The following is a 21,782-nucleotide window of genomic DNA, read 5'->3' on the forward strand; positions in this document are numbered from 1 at the left end:
AATCCTCTTTACAAAGTCACCTTGCCCTTCTATGGCTGCCACTGATGCCTCTGTCAAGATCCCCAACCAGAAATACTAGTCCATTCCACACACAGAGCCCAAGAGTGATATGGGAAACAAAGTCCCAGCACATCCACCTGCCTGACCAGACTGCCAGCAAGTCTATTTTGATTTGGCTATCCCTTGTTGCTATGAAGTGCCATTCAAGACAAACACCTCTCCCACTCCCAAATGGAAAGTGGACACAAAAGCATCAACCCACTATGTTGCCCTCATTTATTTAAATGACTTCCCCTTCTGACTTTAGAAATCAGAATGCATGTTGCTTCCCTTGTTTTCCTACCTAATTCTTTCTTCTGCAGGAAAAAAGTATCCCTCTCTCCTTTTTCATGGGACCTCCCTTTGATACAATGTCATGGTCTCACAGACAGCATGCTAAAAAAGGAATTAGAGAAATTCAGATGTCCTTTCTTCAAGGTACCACTGTAGTCTGCCCTGCTACTGTTCTGATGCAAAATTACATTTTCTCTAAGAGCAGCAACTAATTATTACCCAATTCTTTTTCTTCATAATCCTTCTGTAACAAATTTGAATCTACTCCTAAGCAGAAGAATGCTTTCAAAAAGGCACAATTATATTAATAATTTTCAAAATACTTATGTATGTAAATTATACAGAATAGTACAGATGAAGTTTTAATGAAGAATCAGGTAACATTGTAAATATGTCTTATTTGAGTATAAAGTTGTCATTTTGTTTTATTAAAATATGTTAAGTGGTTATCTGATTAGTAATGGAGTTTGAAAATAAGAAAATAATGTGATGTTAATTTTCAATTCTTGCAAATTTTGTCATCAGACTGTTTTTAAAAAATCAAAATACAGCATTTTTTAAATTGAGTGTAAATAAAGTTTTCTTATAATTTCTTCCACTATATCTTCAACACAGAATATTTATATTGTGAATTCCTCATTCTTACACTGTGCCACGATGTGATTTGACCTTCATTTAGCACGAACATAATTATAAACATAAATGCTAGCCTGGGCACTAAAACTGCACGGTAATTCTAGATTATCTAGATTATGCCTCTTTAGTTCCCCTATATTATCTTTTAAATAAAAATTCTACATGTGATTGAGGTAAGATGGTGGGCTCGCGGTGAACGGCTGTCAGGGATGAAAATAGGTATACCTGGAAGAAGATTTTAAAATCAGTTTCTCTTCAAATCATCTTCTTTCACACCACCTAATAAGCATTTTGATTCACCATGGCGTTAGCAGCAGTAAAATAGCGATATCAGACAGAACTATCTGGAAACATTTATTTCCAATTCAAAACGGAGCTTTATATTGTGCTTGTCATAAATCTACATTTTCTTCTCTACCAGATGACTATAATTGCAAAGTAGAGCTTGCTTTGACATCAGATGGCAGGACAATAGTATGCTACCACCCTTCTGTGGACATTCCATATGAACATACAAAACCTATCCCTCGGCCAGATCCTGTGCATAATAACGAAGAAACACATGACCAAGTGCTGAAAACCATATTAGAAGAAAAAAATGAGCACTTTGAGCAAGGAGCCATGATAGAACAACTTAGCAAAATGTTCTTTACTACTAAGCACTGTTGGTATCCTCGTGGACAGTATCATAGACATTGTAGGAAACTGGATCCTCCAAAAGACAGATGATACTGAGGCTTTCAGGAATCAAAAAGATCTTATCTTGTGTCTCATTTGCCATTTGAGAAAGTGCAACTGAGTATATTCATTAATATGTTATATAGCAAAATAATAAAATGTCTTCATATAAAAAGAATTCTAAATGTAAAATTCCTTGCCAAGAACTCATAGGCCCCAATAAATAATAAGATACTCATTTAAACTTAAACATAAAAAAAAAACACCTTGTAGTGAGCGTCTATCACTTTTCAGGCATTATACTGGTATTTTAATATACATAATTTCATTTACTCTCCACATGAGCTTGATTTTATTATCTTCATTTTAGACAGATTCAGCAAATTCAAATGACTTACATAGTAAATGGCAAAGTGATGAACAAACACAATCTTTCAGATGCCAAATACCATGTTTTTATCACATCACAATAAATTGTTTCATATTAAATCATATGCATACATGATATTACTCTAAGTAGAATAAAAAAGAATAGCTATTTTTACTATATCTACATGTAGAATATATTTATATATGGACCCAATGATTAAAAGATCCTCTACAAAGGCCCAATGATTAAAGTTGTGATGCTAAAATTAGTAATCAATATAGAGTCAGAGAATGTTACTTCCAAATTAATAAAGTATCAATCAGCATTGTGAACTACCTAAATCTTCCAACAACATAATCTTAGCACCCTAAATTTGAACCAAAGGCATACTGCATAAAATAAATTTATAAAATTTAACCTTGATTAAACAAAAGACCTTATAAAAGTCTAAGGAAGGGGCACCGGGGTGGCTCAATCAGTTGAGCGTCCAACTCTTGGTTTCCATTCAAGTAATGATCTCAGTGTCATGGGATCAAACCCCATGTCTGGCTCCGTGCTCAGTGCAGAGTCTGCCTGTCCCTTTCCCTCTGCTCCTCCCCACTTGCTCTCTCTCTAAAATAAATAAATAAATCTTAAAAAAAAAAAGTCTAAGGAATTTCTACTGTATACATCTACCACCTTCTTTAACAATGTCAATCACAGTTTAATGCCAACTTCCAACTTTTACAATTTGACAGAAACACTGAAATAGGATTAAGATACATTTAATAAGATTTTTCTTAAACAGAAAAATATCTTCAAGTCTGTCTGCTAATCATTTTTAAAAAGCGTATTATTTGTGCACAACAAATTACTTTTAAAATTATGTTCTCATTAGGGAGGAGTTAAGATGGTGGAGGAGTAAGGGGACCCTAAGCTTGTCTCGCACCTCGAACACAGCTAGATAGTTATCATATCATTCCGACACCCAAGAAATCAATGGGAAGTCTGAGAGAACAAAAACTGCAAGTCTATAAGTAGAAAAGCGACCACCTTTTGAAAGGTAGGTGGCGCAGAAGTTGACGTGGGGTTGATATACCTGCGGATATGGCAGCAGGGAGGGAGCCCGCTTAAGGAGGCTACCACAAAGTATTATAAGCAGCAGGGTGCAAAATCTGAACTTTTAGAAGACTGTTACCATGGGGGACATGCCTGGCTTAAAGGTGCTCAGGTGGCAAAGCAGGGTGGAATACCAGGTGTGACAGCATGGTCTGAGGATCCCTTGGGTCACAAGAAGAACAGGAGGCACCTAAGTGCTGCACTGTTCCCAAGCATAGGAGCAGGGGAAGCCAGCTGAAAACAGTGTATCTTGGTACTGGCTTTCTGCTCTATTTTGCCATAAAGTGCAAACTGCTATGCGGTCAAACGACTGCTTTCCTGGAACTGGCCAGCAAAGAGCAAAAGCTTGGTGAGACCCTCCCCTGGGGGAATAGTGCAGGTCCATGCCATGGGAGTCCCCAAAATTTGGAGTTTTGAAAGTCACATGCCTGAGATTAAAAAAAAAAAAAATCAGACATAGGCCGGGTGAAAGCAGAGTTCTGACAGAAACCAGGGACACATGAGCAATTGATTGCTCTTCTGTGAGGGCTCACTGAAGAGTGGGGGGCATGAACTTTCAGCTCCGGGGCTAGTGAGCAGAACACCACCATATTCATCCTGCCCATCAGCACTGAAAGCCTTCAGGGAGTAAAACAGCACCACCTAATGGAGGCCAGAGCTGTTTATACCAAGCCCCGCCCACCTACACCTTGGCGGTGCATTTAACTAGGTCAAGTCCACCTGAGAATCCGCACAACAGGTTCCTCCCCCAGAAGACCAGCAAAAACAACTTGCTCCACTAAGTACACTAATTATAGAATGCTGCAAAGCTTCAGCTCTAGGGGAAATAGGATTTAGCTCCCTTTTTACTTTTATTCTTTTTTTTTCATTTATTTTCTTATTTTTTCAATTTCCTTTTTAAAAATTTTTATTATTTTTTAACTTTTATTTATATATAGTATATATAGTTTGTTTACTTTCATTTTATTTTATTTATTTATATATATATTTTTTTAATTGGGGAAATAGATTCTTTTAACAAGCAGACCATTCAGGATCTAGTTATTTTGTTTTGGGGGTTCTTTGTTTCTTGTTTGGTTTGTTGTTGTTGTTGTTTCTCTTTCTTCTTTTCTTTTCTGGACAAAATGACAAGATGGAGAAATTTACCCCAAAGGAAAGAACAGGAGGTAGAACTCAGGGCCAGGTAATCAATACAGATATAAGTAAAATGTCTGAACTAGAATTTAAAGCAATGTTTATAAGGATACTAGCTGGGCTTGAAAAAAGTGCAGAAAACATTAGAGGATCCCTTACTGCAGAGATAAAAGAACTAAAATCTAGTCAGGCCGAAATTGAAAATGCTGTAACTGAGAAGCAATCCCAAGTGGAGGTCATAAAAATGAGGAGGGGCAGAGCAGAGAAGCAAATCAGTGATATAGAAGACAAAATTATGTAAAATAAAGTAGAAGGAAATAAAGGTAATGGACCCTGAAGGTAGACTTAGGGAACTCAGCAACTTACTAAAACATAGTAACATTCCTATCATAGGAGTCAGAGAAGATGAAGAGAGAGAAAAAGGGGTAGAAGCTTTCTTTGAACAAATTATAGCTGAAAACTTCCCTAATCTGGAGAAGGACACGGACAGCAAAATCCAAGAAGCATAGAGAACTCCCATTAAATTCAACAAAAGCCAACCATTGCCAAGGCATATCATAATCTAATTCTCAAAATACACAGATAAGGAAAGCATCCTGAAAGCAGCAAAGGAAAAAAGTCCTTAACCTATAAGTCAAGACAGATTAGGTTCACAGCAGATCTATCCACAGAAACTTGGCAGGCCAGAAAAAAATGGCAGGAAATATTCAATGTACTGAATGGGAAAAATATTCAGTCAAGAATTATTTACCCAACAAGGCTGTCATTCAGAATAGAAGAAGAGACAGAGTTTCCTAGACAAACAAAAACTAAAGGCATTTGTGACCACTAAGCTACCCTGCAAGAAATTTTAAGGGGAGGCTCATTGAGTGGAGAAAAAAATACCAAAAGCAACAAAGACTAGAAAGGACCAGAAAACATCACCAGAGACACCAGCTCTACAGAGAACACAATGACACTAAATTCATATCTTTCAATAATCACTCTGAATGTAAATGGACTAAATGCTCCAATCAAAAGATAGGCTATCAGAATGGATAAAAAAACAAGATCCATCTATATGCTTCCTGTAAGAGACTCATTTTAGACCTAAAGACACCTGTGGATTGAAAGTGAGGGGATGGAGAACCATCTATCTTGCTAATCAACATCAAAAGAAAGCCAGAGTAGCCATACTTATATCAGACAAACTAGATTTTAAAATAAAGACTGTAACAAGAGAGGAAAAAGGGCATTATATCATAATTAAGGGGTCTATCCATCAGGAAGCTCTAACAATCATAAATATTTATGCCAACTTGGAAGCATCCAAACATATAAATCGATTAATAATAAACATAAAGAAACTCACTGATAATAATACAATAGTAATAGGGGACTTTAACACTCACAGCAATAGACAGATCATCTAAGCAGAAAATCAAAAAGGAAACAATGGCTTTGAATGACACACTGGACCAAGGGGACTTAACAGATCTATTCAGGACTTAACAAACCTATTTCATCCTAAAGCACCAGAATACACATTCTTTTTGAGTACATAAAGAACATTCTCCAGAATACAGTACATACTGGGTCACAAGTCAGCCTTTGACAAGTACAAAAAGATCGATATCATAATGCATATTTTGAAGCCACAATGCTATGAAACCTAAAGTCAACCACAAGAAAAAATTTGGAAAGACCACAAATACATGATGGAGGTTAAAGAACATCCTACTAAAGAATGAATGGGTTAACCAGGAACTCAAAGAAGAAATTTTAAAAATACATGGAAGCGGAGGAGCAAGATGGCAGAGGAGTAGGAGGCCTAAATTTCATCTGGTCCCAGGAATTCAGGTAGACAGGGATCAGACAATTCTAAAAACCTCTGAACTCAACAGGAGATCGAAGAAAAGAATAGCAGCAACTCTCTGAACAGAAAAGCGACCACTTTCTGGAAGGTAGGACGTGCAGAGAAGTGAATCCGAGGTGATATTCAGGAGGATAGATGGTGGGGGAGGGGGCCTGCATCAGCTAATTCTGGCAAGTGACAGAGCCTCGGAGCACAAAATCGGAATTTCTAGAGGTTGGCTCTGCTGAGGGACATCGTTCCAGTGGCTAAGCAGGGGGTGGAACCCTTGTGATCTCAGGACCCTCGGGGTCACAGAAAGACGGGGGTGCCTGAGTGCGGCAGAGCTCCCAAGTAATGGAGCGGGAAAGCCAGCTGCAGAGACCGAGCCAAGGCGCGGGCTCTCAGTTCGGGGTTGCCATAAACCGTGGTCCACAGCACAGCCAGGCCACTGCTCCTCCAGCAGGGACCCAACAAGCGGCAGATCCGGGGAGACTTCCCTTCCTCCCCTGGGAGGAGCAGTGCAGGAGCGCACTGCAGGGCTCTGCTGGGTTTGGAGACTCCACACGGGGTCGGGTGCCAGAGATAGAAGCGATCAGTCACAGGCCGGGTGAGCACGGAGTGCCGCTGGAGACCAGGCAGACGGGAGTGATTGACTGCTTTTCTCTGGGGCCGCACTGTGGAGTGGGGCCCCGAGGTCTCGGCTCCTCCTGGGCGGAGATTGGGAGGCTGCCATTTTCATTCCCCTCCTCCAAAGCTCTATGGAAAGCTTGCAGGGAACAAAAGCTCCTGAGAGCAAACCCGAGCAGATTGCTTCGCCCTGATCCAGCAAGGGCGGGGCAATTCCGCCTCCGGCAAAGACATTTGGGAACCACGGCAACAGGCCCCTCCCCCAGAAGATCAGCAAGAATGGCCAGCCAGACCAAGTTTACTGATCAATGAGAATGACAGAATGCCAGCACTAGGGGAATACAGCACATAGAATTCATGGCTTTTATCCCATAATTCTTTAGTTTTTCAAAGTTAATTTTTTTAACTTTCTTTTGCTTTTTTTTTTAATTTTTCTTTTTCCCTTTTTCAACCAACATCTTATCACTCCCTTTTTAAAAAATCTTTTCTATTTTTCATTTTTTGAGTCATATTCTACCTCTTCATAGTAGTTAACCTTATTTTTGGTATATATATAAGTTCTCTCTTTAAAATTTTGGGATACAGTTACTTCTAAAATACTAAAATTTACCCTAAATCTCTAGTGTATGGCTTTGTTCTAGTCTCCTTCCTGATCACATTCTCTCCCTTTTTTTAAATCCTCTTCCTTCTTTTTTCAACACTTCTTATCAATTCCTTTTATAAAATCTTTTATAATTTTCATCTTTACACTCATATTCCATCCCTTCATCGTATGTACCCTTATTTTTGTACATATAGAAGTTTTTCTTTCTTTAAAATTTTGGGAGGCACTTTCTTCTAACAGACCAAAATACACCCAAAATCTAGTGTGTGGCACTGATCTATGCAGTAGCCTGATCATATTTGATCATATTGTTTTTTCTTTGGTTGTTTGTTTTTATCTTTTTCTTTTTTTTTTTTCTTTCTTTCCCTTTCTTTTCCCATGGTTTCAGGGTTCTTCTGATTTGTTTAGTGTATATTTTTCTGGGGTTGTTGTTACTCTGTTAGCATTTTTTTCTCTCATTCATCTATTCTCCTCTGGACAAAATGACAAGATGGAAAAAAAACACCTCAAGAAAAAGAACAAGAGGCAGAACCGACTGCCAGGGACCTAATCAATACGGACATTAGTAAGATGTCGGAAATAGAGTTCAGAATGATGAATTTAAAGATACTAGCTGGGCTTGAAAAAAGCATAGAAGATACTAGAGAAACCCTCTCTGGAGAAATAAAAGAACTAAAATCTAACCAAGTCAAAATCAAAAAGGTTATTAATGAGGTGCAATCAAAAATGGAGGCTATAACTGCTAGGATAAAAGAGGCAGAAGAGAGAATTACTGATATAGATGACCAACTGATTGAAAATAAAGAAGCTGAGAAAAAGAGAGATAAACAACTACTGGATCATGAGGGCAGAATTCAAGAGATAAGTGATACCATAAGATGAAACAATATTAGAGTAATTGGGATCCCAGAAGAAGAAGAGAGAGGGGGGAAGAAGGTATACTGGAGCAAATTATAGCAGACAACTTCCCTAATGTAGGGAAGAAAAGAGGCATCAAAATCCAGGAGGCACAGAGAACCCACCTCAAAAAAAAATACAGGTCAACACCCTGACATCTAACAGAAAAATTATGAGTCTCAGAGACAAGGAGAAAATCCTGAAAGCAGCTCGGGAGAAGAGATCTGTAACCTACAATGGTAGAAACATTAGACTGACAACAGACCTATCCACAGAGACCTGGCAAGCCAGAAAGGTCTGGCATGATATATTCAGAGGATTAAATGAGAAAAATATGCAGCCAAGAATACTATATCCAGCTAGACTGTCATTGAAATTAGGAGAGATAAAAAGCTTCCAGGACAAACAAAAACTCAAGGAATTTGCTGACACAAAACCAGCCCTACAAGAAATATTGAAAGGGGTCCTCTGGGCAAAGAGAGAGCCTAAAAGGAACACAGACGGGAAAGGAACACAGAAAATATACAGTAACAGTCACCTTACAGGAAATACAATGGCACTAAATTCATATCTAGTTACCCTGAATGTAAATGGGCTAAATGCCCCAATCAAGAGACACAAGGTATCAGACTGGATAAAAAAATAAGACCCATCAATATGCTGTTGGCAAGAGACTCATTTTAGACCCAAAGACACCCCTAGATTGAAAGTGAGGGTGTGGAAAACCATTTACCATGCTAATGGACACCAAAAGAAAGCTGGGGTGGCAATCCTTATATCAGACAAATTAGATTTTAAACCACAGACTGTAATAAGAGATGAAGAAGGGCAGTATGTCATACTTAAAGGGTCTATCCAACAAGAAGCTCTAACACTTGTGAATACCTATACCCATAACATAGGAGCAGCCAATTATATCGCCAATTAACAAAAACAGCAAAGAAACACATCAACAACAATACAATAATAGTGGGGGACGTTAACACCCCCCTGACTGAAATGGGCAGATCATCTAAGCAAAAGATCAACAAGGAAATAAAGACTTTAAATGACACACTGGACCAAATGGACTTCACAGACATATTCAGAACATTCCATCCCAAAGCAATGGAATACACAATCTTCTCGAGTGCCCATGGAACACTCTCCAGAATACATCACATCCTAGGTCACAAATCAGGTCTCAACCGGTACCAAAAGATTGGGTTCATTCCCTGCATATTTTCAGACCACAGTGCTTTGAAACTAGAACTCAATCACAGGAGGGGAAGTTGGAAAGAACTCAAATACATGGAGGCTAAAGAGCATCCTACTGAAGAATGAATGGGTTAACCAGGAAATTAAAGAAGAATTAAAAAAAATTCATGGAAACCAATGAAAATGAAAACACAACTGTTCAAAATCTTTGGGATACAGCAAAGGCAGTCCTAAGAGGAAAGTATATAGCAATACAAGCCTTTCTCAAGAAACAAGAAAGGTCTCAAATACACAACCTAACCCTACACCTAAAGGAGCTAGAGAAAAAACAGCAAATAAAGCCGAAACCCAGCAGGAGAAGAGAAATAATAAAGATCAGAGCAGAAATCAATGAAATAGAAACCAAAAGAACAGTAGAACAGATCAACGAAACTAGGAGCTGGTTCTTTGAAAGAATTAACAAGATTGATAAACCCCTGGCCAGACTTATCAAAAAGAAAAGAGAAATGACCCAAATAAAATCATGAATGAAAGAGGAGAGATCATAACCAACACCAAAGAAATACAAACAATTATAAGAACATATTATGAGCAACTATATGGCAGCACATTAGATAATCTGGAAGAAATGGATGCATTCCGAGAGATGTATCAACCACCAAAACTGAACCAGGAAGAAATAGAAAACCTGAACAGACCTATAACCACTAAGGAAATTAAAGCAGTCATCAAAAATCTCCCAACAAACAAAAGCCCAGGGCCAGATGGCTTCCCAGGGGAATTCTACCAAACACTTCAAGAAGAATTAATATCTATTATTCTGAAACTGTTCCAAAAAATACAAATGGAAGGAAAACTTCCAAACTCATTTTATGAGGCCACCATTACCTTGATCCCCAAACCAGACAAAACCCCATCAAAAAGGAGAATACAGACCAATGTCCTTGATGAACATGGATGCAAAAATTCTCACCAAAATACTAGCCAATAGGATCCAACAGTACATTAAAAGGATTATTCACCACGACCAAGTGGGATTTATCCCTGGGCTGCAAGGTTGGTTCAACATCCACAAATCAATCAATGTGATACAATACATTAATAAAAGAAAGAACAAGAACCATATGATCCTCTCAACAGATGAAGAAAAAGCATTTGACAAAGTACAAAATCCTTTCTTGATCAAAACTCTTTAGAGTATAGGGATAAAGGGTACATACCTCAATATCATCAAAGCCATCTATGAAAAACCTACAGCAAATATCATTCTCAATGGGGAAAAACTGAGAGCTTTCCCCCTAAGGTCAGGAACATGGTAGGGTTGTCCACTATCACCACTGCTATTCAACATAGTATTAGAAGTCCTAGCCACAGCAATCAGACAACAAAAAGAAATCAAAGGCATCCAAATCGGCAAAGAAGTCAAATTCTCACTTTTTGCAGATGATACAATACTTTTTGTGGAAAACCCAAAAGACTCCATCCCAAAACTGCTAGAACTCATACAGGAATTCAGCAAAGTGGCAGGATATAAAATCAATGCACAGAAATCAGTGGCATTCCTATCCACCACCACCAAGACAGAAGAAAGAGAAATTAAGGAGCCGATCCCACTTACAATTGCACCCAAAACCATAAGATATCTAGGTATAAATCTAGCCAAAGAGGCAAAGAATCTGTACTTAGAAAACTATAGAATATTCATGAAAGAAATTGAGGAAGACACAAAGAAATGGAAAAACATTCCATGCTCATGGATTGGAAGAATAAATACTGTGAAGATGTCAATGCTACCTAGAGCAATCTACACATTTAATGCAATCCCTATCAAAATACCATCTACTTTTTTCAAAGAAATGGAACAAATAATCCTAAAATTTGTGTGGAACCAGAAAAGACCCCGAATAGCCAGAGGAAGGTTGAAAAAGAAAAGCAAAGCTGGTGGCATCACAATTCCAGACTTCAAGCTCTATTACAAAGCTGTCATCATCAAGACAGTATGGTACTGGCACAAAAACAGACACACAGATCAATGGAACTGAATAGAGAGCCCAGAAATGGACCCTCAACTCTATGGTCAACTCATCTTTGACAAGGCAGGAAAGAATCCAATGGAAAAGACAGTCTCTTTAACAAATGGTGTTGGGGAAATTGGACAGCCACATGCAGAAGAATGAAACTGGACCATTTCCTTACACCACACACAAAAATAGACTCCAAATGGTTGAAAGACCTAAATGTGAGACAGGAGTCCATCAAAATCCTAAAGGAGAACACAGGCAGCAACCTCTTTGACCTCAGCCGCAGCAACTTCTTCCTAGAAACATCACCAAAGGCAAGGGAAGCAAGGGCAAAAATGAACTATTGCAACTTCATCAAGTCCTTCATCAAAGACTTCATCTTTTGCTGTGCAAAAGAAACAGTCAACAAAACCAAAAGACAACCGACAGAATGGGAGAAGATATTTGCAAATGACATATCAGATAAAGAGCTAGTATCCAAAATCTATAAAGAACTTATGAAACTTAACACCCAAAGAACAAATGATCCAATCAAGAAATGGGCAGAAGACACGAACAGACATTTTTCCAAAGAAGACATCCAAATGGCCAACAGACACATGAAAAAGTGCTCAACATCGCTCGGCAGTGGGAAATCCAAATCAAAACCTCAATGAGATACTACCTCACACCAGTCAGAATGGCTAAAATTAACAAGTCAGGAAACAACCTATGTTGGCGGGGATGCGGAGAACGGGGAACCCTCCTACACTGTTGGTGGGAATGCAAGCTGGTGCAACCACTCTGGAAAACAGTATGGAGGTTCCTCAAAAAGTTCAAAATAGAGCTACCATACGATCCAGCAATTGCACTACTGGGTATTTACCCCAAAGATACAAATGTAGGGATCCGAAGGGGTACGTGCACCCCGATATTTATAGCAGCAATGTCTACAATAGCCAAACTATGGAAAGAGCCATGATGTCCATCGACAGATGAATGGATAAAGAAGATGTGGTATATATATATATATATATATATATATATATATATATATATACACAATGGAATATTATGCAGCCATCAGAAGGAATGAAATCTTGCCATTTGCAAAGACGTGGATGGAAATCGAGGGTATTATGCTGAGCGAAATAAGTCAATCAGAGAAAGACATGTATCATATGACCTCACTGATATGAGGAATTCTTCATCTCAGGAAACAACCTGAGGGTTGCTGGAGTGGTGGGGTTTAGGAGGGATGAGGCGGCTGTGTGATAGACATTGGGGATGGTATGTGCTATGGTGAATGTTGTGAATTGTTTAAGACTGTTGAATCACAGACCTGTACCATCTGGTATAACAAATAATACATTATATGTTAAAAAAAGAAGAAGAAGAAGAAGATAGCAGGAAGGGAAAAATGAAGAGGGGGGAAATCGGAGGGGGAGATGAACCATGAGAGACTATTGACTCTGAGAAACAGAGGGTTCTAGAGGGGAGGGGGGTGAGGGGATGGGTTAGCCTGGTGATGGGTATTAAAGAGGGCACATACTGCATGGAGCACTGGGTGTTATATGCAAACAATGAATCATGGAACACTACATTAAAAACTAATGATGTAATGTACGGTGATTAATATAACATAATAATAATAAAAAAAAGAAAGTTGATATGTGTGGCAAAATCTAATATATATATATATATATATATATATAGAGAGAGAGAGAGAGAGAGGCATATGAAAATGAAAACACAACAGTCTAAAACCTTTGGGATGCAGCAAATGCAGTTCTCAGAGGGAAGTATATAGCAATACAGGCCTACCTCAAGAAGCAAGAAAAGTCTCAAATATATAACCTAACCTTACACCTAAAGGAGCTGGAAAAAGAACAGCAAATAAAGCCTAGAACCAGCAGAAGGAATAGAGCAGAAATCATATAGAAATTTAAAAAAATGGTAGAACAGATCAACAAAACTAGGAGCTGGTTCTTTGAAAGAAATAACAAAATTGATAAACCCCTAGCCAGACTTATCAAAAAGAAAAGAGAAAGGACCTGAATGGATAAAATCATGAATGAAATAGGAGAGATCACAATGAACACCACAGAAATACAAACAATTATAAGAAAATACTATGAAAAATTATATGCCAACAAACTGGGCAACCTGGAAGAAATGGACAAAATCCTAGAAACCTACAAACTACCAAAACTGAAACAGGAAGAAATAGAAAGTTTGAACAGACCCATAACCAGCAAAGAATCAGTAATCAAAAATCTCCCAACAAATAAAAGTCCTGGGCCAGATGACTTCCCAGGGGAATTCTACCAAACATTTAAAGAAGAGTTAATACCTATTCTCAAACTGTTCCAAAAAATAGAAATGAAAAGAAAACTTTCAAACTCATTCTACAAAGCCAGCATTACCTTGATTCCAAAACCAAAGATCCCACTACAAAGGGGAATTACAGGTCAATATCCCTGATGAACATGGATGCAAAAAATCTCAGTAAAATACCAGCAAATCAAATTCTACAGTACATTAAATGAATTATTCACCACCATCAAGTGGAATTTATTCCTGGGCTGTAGGGGTCATTGAATATTTGTAAATCAATCAATGTGATACACCACATTAATAAAAGGATAAGAATCATATGATCCTGTCAATAGATACAAGAAGAAGCATTTGACAAAATACAGCATCCTTTCTTGCTAAAAATCCTGAACAAAGTAGGGATAGATGGAACATACCTCAATATCATAAAGGCAATATACCAAAGTCCTACAGCTAATGTCATCTTCAATAGGAAAAGATGAGAGCCTTTCCTCTATGGACAGGAACAAGATAGGGATGTCCACTCTCACCATTACTATTTAACATGGGACTGAAAGTCTTAGCCTCAGTGATCAGACAACAGAAAGAAATGAAAGGCATCCAAATCAGCAAGGAGGAAGTCAAAACTTTCCCTATCTGCAGACAACATGATACTCTATGTAGAAAACCCAAAAGACTCTACCAAAAAATTGCTAGAACTAATACATGAATTCATCAAATTTGCAAGATATAAAATCAACATGCAGTAATCTGTTGCATTTCTATACACCCATAATGAAGGAGCAGAGAAAGAAATCAAGGAATCAATCCAATTTGCAATTGTACCAAAAACTATAAGATAACTACAGAGGTAAAAGATCTGTACTCTGAAAACTATAGAACACTAATGAAAGATATTAAAGAGGACACAAAGAAATGAAAAAGCATTCCATGGATTGGAAGAACAAACATTGTTAAAATGTCTATACTACCCAAGGCAATCTACACATTTAATGCAATCCGTATCAAAATACACCAGCATTTTTCAGAGTTAGAACAAACAATCCTAAAATTTGCATGGAATCAAAAAAGACTCCAAATAGCCAAAGAAATTCTGAAAAAGAAAAACAAAACTGGAAGCATCACAATTCCAGATTTCAAGCTCTATTACAAAGCTGTAGTCATCAAGACAGTATGGCATAAAACTGGCATAAAAACAGACACACAGATCAATAAAACAGAAAAAGAACCCAGAAATCGACCCACAACTATATGGTCAACTAATCTCTGACAAAGCATGAAAGAATATCCAATGCAAAAAAGAATGTCTCTTCAACAAATGGTGTTAAGAAAACTGGACAGCAACATGCAAAAAATGAAACTGGACCACTCTCTTACACCATACACAAACATAAATTCAAAATGGATAAAAGGCCTAAACGTGAGACAAGAAACCATCAAAATCCTGGAGGAGAACACAAGGAGAAACCTCTTTGACCTCAGCCATAGCAACTTCTTATTAGACATGTCGCTAGAGGCAAGGGAAACAAAAGCAAAAATGAACTATTGGAAATTCATCAATATGAAAATCTGCAGTGTGAAGGAAACGATCAACAAAACTAAAAGGCAGGGCGCCTAGTGGCTCAGTAGGTTAAGCGTCTGCCTTTAGCTCGGGTCATGATCCCGGGATCAGGTCCCACATCAGGCTCCCTGCTCAGCGGGGAGCCTGCTTCTCCCTCTACTCCTGATCTCCCTCTCTCTCTCACTCTCTCTCTCAAATAAAATCTTTAAAAAAATACTAAAAGACAGCCTATGGAATAGGAGAAGGTATTTGCAAACAACATATCTGATAGAGGGTTAGTATCCAAAATCGATAAAGAACATATCAAACTCAACACCCAAAAAACAAATAACCCAGTTAAGAAATGGGCAGACATGAATAGATACTTCTCCAAAGAAAACATCCAGATGGCTAGCAGAACATGAAAAGATGCTCAACATAACTCATCATCAGGGAAATACAAATCAAAACCACAATGAGACCACCTTACACCTGTCCGAATGGCTAAAATTAACAACACAAGAAACAACTGGTGTTGGCAAGGATGTGGAGAAAGGGGAACCCTCTTGCACTGTTGGTGGAAATGCAAACTCGGTGGAGCCACTCTGGAGAACAGTTTGGAGGTTCCTCAAAATGTTAAAAATAGAACTACCTATGACCTGGGCACCTGGGTGGCTCAGTTGGTTAGGCAACTGCCTTCGGCTCAGGTCATGATCCTGGAGTCCTGGGATCGAGTCCCGCATCGGGCTCCCTGCTCAGTGAGGAGCCTGCTTCTCCCTCTGACCCTCCCCCCTCTCATGTACTCTCTCTCTCTCTCATTCTCACTCCCAAAATAAATAAATAAATCTTTAAAAAAAAAAAAAAAGAACTACCTATGACCTAAGCAATTGCACTACTAGGTATTTACCCAAAGGATACAAAAATACAGATTTGAAGGAGTACATGCACCCTGATGTTTATAGCAGCATTATCGACAACAGCCAAACTATGAACAAAGCCCAAATGTCCACTGACTGATGAATGGATAAAGAAGATGTGGTAGATATCTATATTATATATAGATAGATAGATATAATGGAATATTACTCAGCCATCAAAAAGAATGAAATCTTACCATTTGCAACAAAGTGGATGGAGCTAGAGTGTATTATGCTAAGTGAAATAAGCCAGTCAGAGAAAGACAAATACCATATGACCTCACTCATATGTGGAATTTAAGAAAGAAAACAGATGAACATATGGGAAGGGGGGGGGAGAAAAAAAAAGGAGATAGGGAAACAAGCCATAAGAGAGTCTTAACGATAGAGAACAAACTGAGGGTTGATGGAGAGAAGTGGGTGGGTGATGGGCTAGATGGTGATGGGTATTAAAGAGGACACTTGATATAATGAGCACTGGGTACTGTATATAGGTGATGAATCACTGAATTCTACTCCAGAAACCAATATTGCACTGTATGTTAACTAACTAGAATTTAAATTTAAAAAATAAAATAATAAAATAAAATTATATTCTCAGGATTTCTAGATTAACTGATGAAGTTCAAGCCCAGGCCAAGAGGAAAGGAAGGCAAAATAATTAGTAAGTTTATAAATATAATATACTGCCATGGTGAAAAAACATGACCATTAAGGTGTTATTTCTTAATTGCAGTAGCAACATGCAACATTGAGCTATGTCTATATCCAGCTATGAAATACAAGAAAACTACAGTAAGTATATGATACATAACTGTTTCCACATGGATATGACTGCCCTTCATTAAGGAAGAATAGCCCTTCATTAAGGAAATAAATCATTTACTTTGACAAACAAATGCAATGGAAACCCCACTTACTTTGCTTGCTTCTCCCTCCTATTGTAGGAGTATCCACTTGTTCATCTCTACCCATATATGTACCTATCCCTGGGTTCTCGTTTTTAAGTTAAATAGGAAATGAAGAAACCATCCTGTCAAAAAGAGAGAAATGTGTATACCTCTCTGGTGGTTTTTCTAGGCAATTCAGTTGAGCTGGGAAGGAATTCTCATTAGTTCAATATAGATAAATAAGAATCCCTGGTTGATAAATGACATTATTCTTCCTTTCTTTCACAACTCTAACTCTGACCTCCAAGGAACCCTTCCTCCCATCATCTCTGCTTATCCCTTATACATAAATATGCATATAAATCTTTTAAATCCATATGCATTTATGCTTTTGCACACTATCAATGTAATTATTAATATGTCTATCATTGCTAATGACTAAATATGTGTGTAAATATGTGTGGGTGGGTGTGTATAACTATGAAACTTTCTATTATTTTTATATTCATGTACTACTGAGCATAGTGCTATGACAGGGAAGGCACACTTAGATGTTAAAAATGACACACAAATGGACATATTGCTTGCTACTGTCAAAATCACTGAGAGCAGGTAAACTCATTTCTAGTGAGAATCCATACATCAGTAGAGATTTCTTTAAACTACATATAAACCTCTGAATCATGTCAGCCCCCACTCCCTATAGCATCTAGTTAATGATGCTATAATTAGCATCATTGATAAGGTTTATCAGGAAAATACTTGATCATTTAGCAAGATGTAAAAGGATATCTTGGTGGCAAATCTTAAGGTTTCTGAAAAAGATTATTCTATTTCAAATTATCTTTGAGAAAAAGACAGTAAGTAAAATTAACGATGTCAGGAAGGTAACTGCCAAGAGAAGTAAAGTTGCTTTCAGAAACATACAAAGCTGGGGAGGCTTTTGATGGGTGTTTAATCACACAGAAAAAAAATGAACTAAATCTTACTAAAACTGAACTAAAATCTTACTTAAGGTGACTCCATTTAATAATTCAACTCAATAGAAAATCGTCAATGCTTGTCCATGGAAGAATGGGTCTCTACTACTTGCTCAGAATTTTATAACATCTTTATTGATATATAATTCACATATCATACAATTCATTCATTTGAAGTGTGTAACTCAATGGATTTTAGTATATTCGCAGATATGTGCAAACACCACTGAGGTCAATTTTAGAATATTTTTATTACCAAAAAAAAAAAAACCTGTACACTTTAGCTATCAACCCCCATTCCTCCTCCCTCCCCAGCCCTAAGAAACTATTGATTTACTTTCTATCCACATAGATTTATGTGCTAGGGTTTCATGTGAATGGAATCATGATATCATGATATATGGACTTTGTGACTTTTTTTTTCCACTTACTATAACGTTTTTGAGGTTTATCCAAGATGTAGCATGTATTGGTACTTCATTCCTTTTTGTGCCTAAATAATATTCCTTTGTTTGGATATATATTTCATTTACCTATTCATCCACTGATGCACATTTGGGTTGTTTCCACTTTTTGGCTACTATGCATAATGTTGCTATAAACATTCATGTCCAAGTTTTTGTGTAGACATGTCTTTTCATTCCTTTTGAGTACATACCTAGAGTGGAATTGCTGGATCATATGAAAACTCGATCTTTAAATTTTTTAATTGAGGAATTGCCAGACTGTTCTCCAAAGCAGCTGCACCACTTTACATTCCCACCAGCAGAGTAAGAGGGTCTGATTTCTCTACACCTTCATCAAAACTTATTATCTGATTTTTTTTTAATGTTACCATCCTAGTGGGTGTGAAATGGTATCTCATGATGGTTTTGATTTGCATTTTCCTGATGATTAATAATGTCAAGCATCTCTACATGTGCTTATTGGTCATTTGTATATCTTCTTTGGAGAAATAATTACCATACTTTTGTTGTTATTATAAAATGAGAACATTTAAGATCAACTTTCATAGCAACTTTCAAGTATACAATACAGTGTTCTTAACTGTAATCTCCATGCTACACCTTAAATCTCCAGAATTTACTGATCTGATAACTGAAAGTTTGTACCCTTGATCAACATCTCCCCATTTTCCCCACCCCTGGCAGTCATCAATTCATTCTCTGATTCTGAGTTTGACACTTTTAGGATCCACATATAAGATCATATAGCTTTTATCTTTCTCTGTTTAACTTATTTCACTTACCCTCAGGTTTATACGTTTCCTTCATTTTTATCGTCGAATAATATTGCATTGTTCATATATATCACATTTTCTTTATCCGCTCATCTACTGATGAGCACTTAGGTTGTTTCCATATCTTCTTGTGAATAATGCTGCAATGCTGTAATGAACATGGGAATGCAGATCTCTCTCCAAGATGGTGATTTCATTTCCTTTGGATATATACCTAAAAGTGAGATTGCTTGATCATATGGTAGTTTAATTTTTAATTTTTTGAGGACCCTACATACTGTTCATAGTGGCTACACCAATTTACATTCCCATCAACAGTGCACAAAGGTTCTCTTTTCTCCACATCCTCACCAGTATTTGTTATCTCTTGTCTTTTTGATTATAGCCATTCTAACACGTGGGAGGTGCTATCTCAAAGTGGTTTTGATTTGCATTTCCCTGATGATTAGTGATGTTGAGCATTTTTCATTTACTTCTTGATCATCTGTATGTCTTCTTTGGGGGGAAAAAAAAGTCTATTTGGGTCTGTTGCCCAGCTTTAAGTTGGATTATTTGGTTTTTTGTTATTGAGTTGTAGGAGTTCCTTATATATTTTGGATATTAACTTCTTATCGGATAGATGGTTTACAAATACCTTCTCCCATTCTACAGGTTGCCTTTTTGTTGGTTTTTCTTTTGCTATGCAGAAGCATTTTTGTTTGATGTAATCCCACCCGTTGACTGTCGCTTTTGTTGTTTCTGCTTTTAGTGTCATATCTAAAAACTCACTGCCAAAACCAATGTCAAAGAGCTTTTCTTCTCTGTTTCTTTCTAGAAGTTTTACTGTTTCAGCTCTTATGTCTAAATCCTTAATGTATTTTGAGTTAATTCTTGTAAATGGTCTATTGTAAGGGTCCAATTTCATGCTTTTGCATTTGGATATCCAGTTCTCCCAACACCATGTATTGAAGAGACTATTCTTTACCTATTCAGTATTCTTGGCTCCATATCAAATATTAATTGACCATCTACATGTGAGCTATTTCTGGGATCTCTCTTCTGTTCCATCAATCTGTTTTGTTTTATTTGCTGGTACTGTACTATTGTAGTTACTATATCTATGTAATATAGTTTGAAATCAGAAAGCATGATGCCTCCTGCTTTGTTCTTTCTCAAGATTTCTTTGACTATTTGGGGTCTTTTGTAGTTCCATACAAATTTTAGAATTGTTTTCTTTTTTCTGTTTTTGTGAAAAATGCCATTGGAATTTTGACATGGATTGCATTGAATCTATAGATGACTTTGAACAGTACTGAAATTTTAACAATATTCATTCTTCTGATCCATAAACATGAGACATCTTTCCATTTACTTGTGTCTCTTAAATTTCTTCCATCAATGTCTTATAGTTTTTTGGTGGAGTCTTTGAGATTTTCCACATATATAATCTTGTCATCCGCAAACAGAGACAACTTTACTTCTTTCTTTCCAATTTGGATGTCTCCTACTTCTTTTTCAAACTTTCACCATTGAATATGAGGTTAGCTGTGGGTTTGTCATATACAGCCTTTATTATGTTGAAGTGTGTTCCTCCTATACCCAGTTTCTTGAGAGTTTTTAGTATGAATGGATGGGGAAATTTGTCAGATGCATTTCCTACAACTATTAGATGACCATACAATTTTTGTTTGTGTATGTTGAACCATCCTTGCATCCCAAGGATAAATCTCATTTGACCACAGTGTATGATCTTTTTAATGTACTGTTGAATTCAGTTTGCTTGTATTTTGTTGAGAATTTTTACATCTATATTCATCAAGGATATTGGCCTGTAGTTTTCTTATAGTACCCTTATCTGGCTTTGGTATCACTGTAATGTTGGCTTCATAAAATAAGTTTGGGAGTGTTTCCTTCTTTTTAATTTTTTGAAAGAGATTGAGAAAAAATGGCATTAATTCTTCTTCAAATGTTTTATAGAATTCAGTTGTGATGCCATCTGGTCCTGGGCTTTTCTTTCGTTGTTGTTAAGAGGTTTATTATTGCTATTCAATCTCTTTACTCATTATTAATCATGTTTACCAATGTTTGTATATTCTTATATTACTCATTAGTATCCTTTCATTTTGGTCTTAAGACCACCATTCAGTGTTTCTTATGAGGCAGGTCTAGTAGTAATATACTCTCTCAGCTTTTAGAAGGGCAATTTTGCCAGTTAAAGTATTTTTGGTTGGCAGGTTTTTTTTTTTCTTTTAGCACTTTTAATATATCATCTTACTCTCTCAGTCACTTATGGGAGTTCCCTGGTATGAAAAAATATGTGTTTCTCTTGCTGCTTTTCAGTTTATCTCTTTATCTTTGATTTTAGATATTAATGTGTCTTGAAGATTTTGGATAATTTTTGGGTGACCTATTAACTTCATGAACTTGGATGTCTAAATTTTTTTCCAAGTTTGGGAAGTTCTTAGCCATTATTTTTTTAAGCTTTCTCTTT

The 21,782-nt window shown here is 37.1% G+C and overlaps 1 pseudogene; it reads left to right on the plus strand.

Moving 5' to 3' along the window:
- Positions 1-432: 432 nt before the first annotated feature.
- On the plus strand, positions 433-1,727 carry LOC112811147 (large ribosomal subunit protein mL42 pseudogene; annotated as a pseudogene).
- The last annotated feature ends 20,055 nt before the right edge of the window (positions 1,728-21,782 follow it).

This window comes from Callorhinus ursinus, unplaced genomic scaffold (genome assembly GCF_003265705.2).
Source record: "Callorhinus ursinus isolate GAN/ISIS: 27379988/994484 unplaced genomic scaffold, GSC_fseal_2.0 scaffold57, whole genome shotgun sequence".
In the NCBI taxonomy this organism is placed as follows: Eukaryota; Metazoa; Chordata; class Mammalia; order Carnivora; family Otariidae; genus Callorhinus; species Callorhinus ursinus.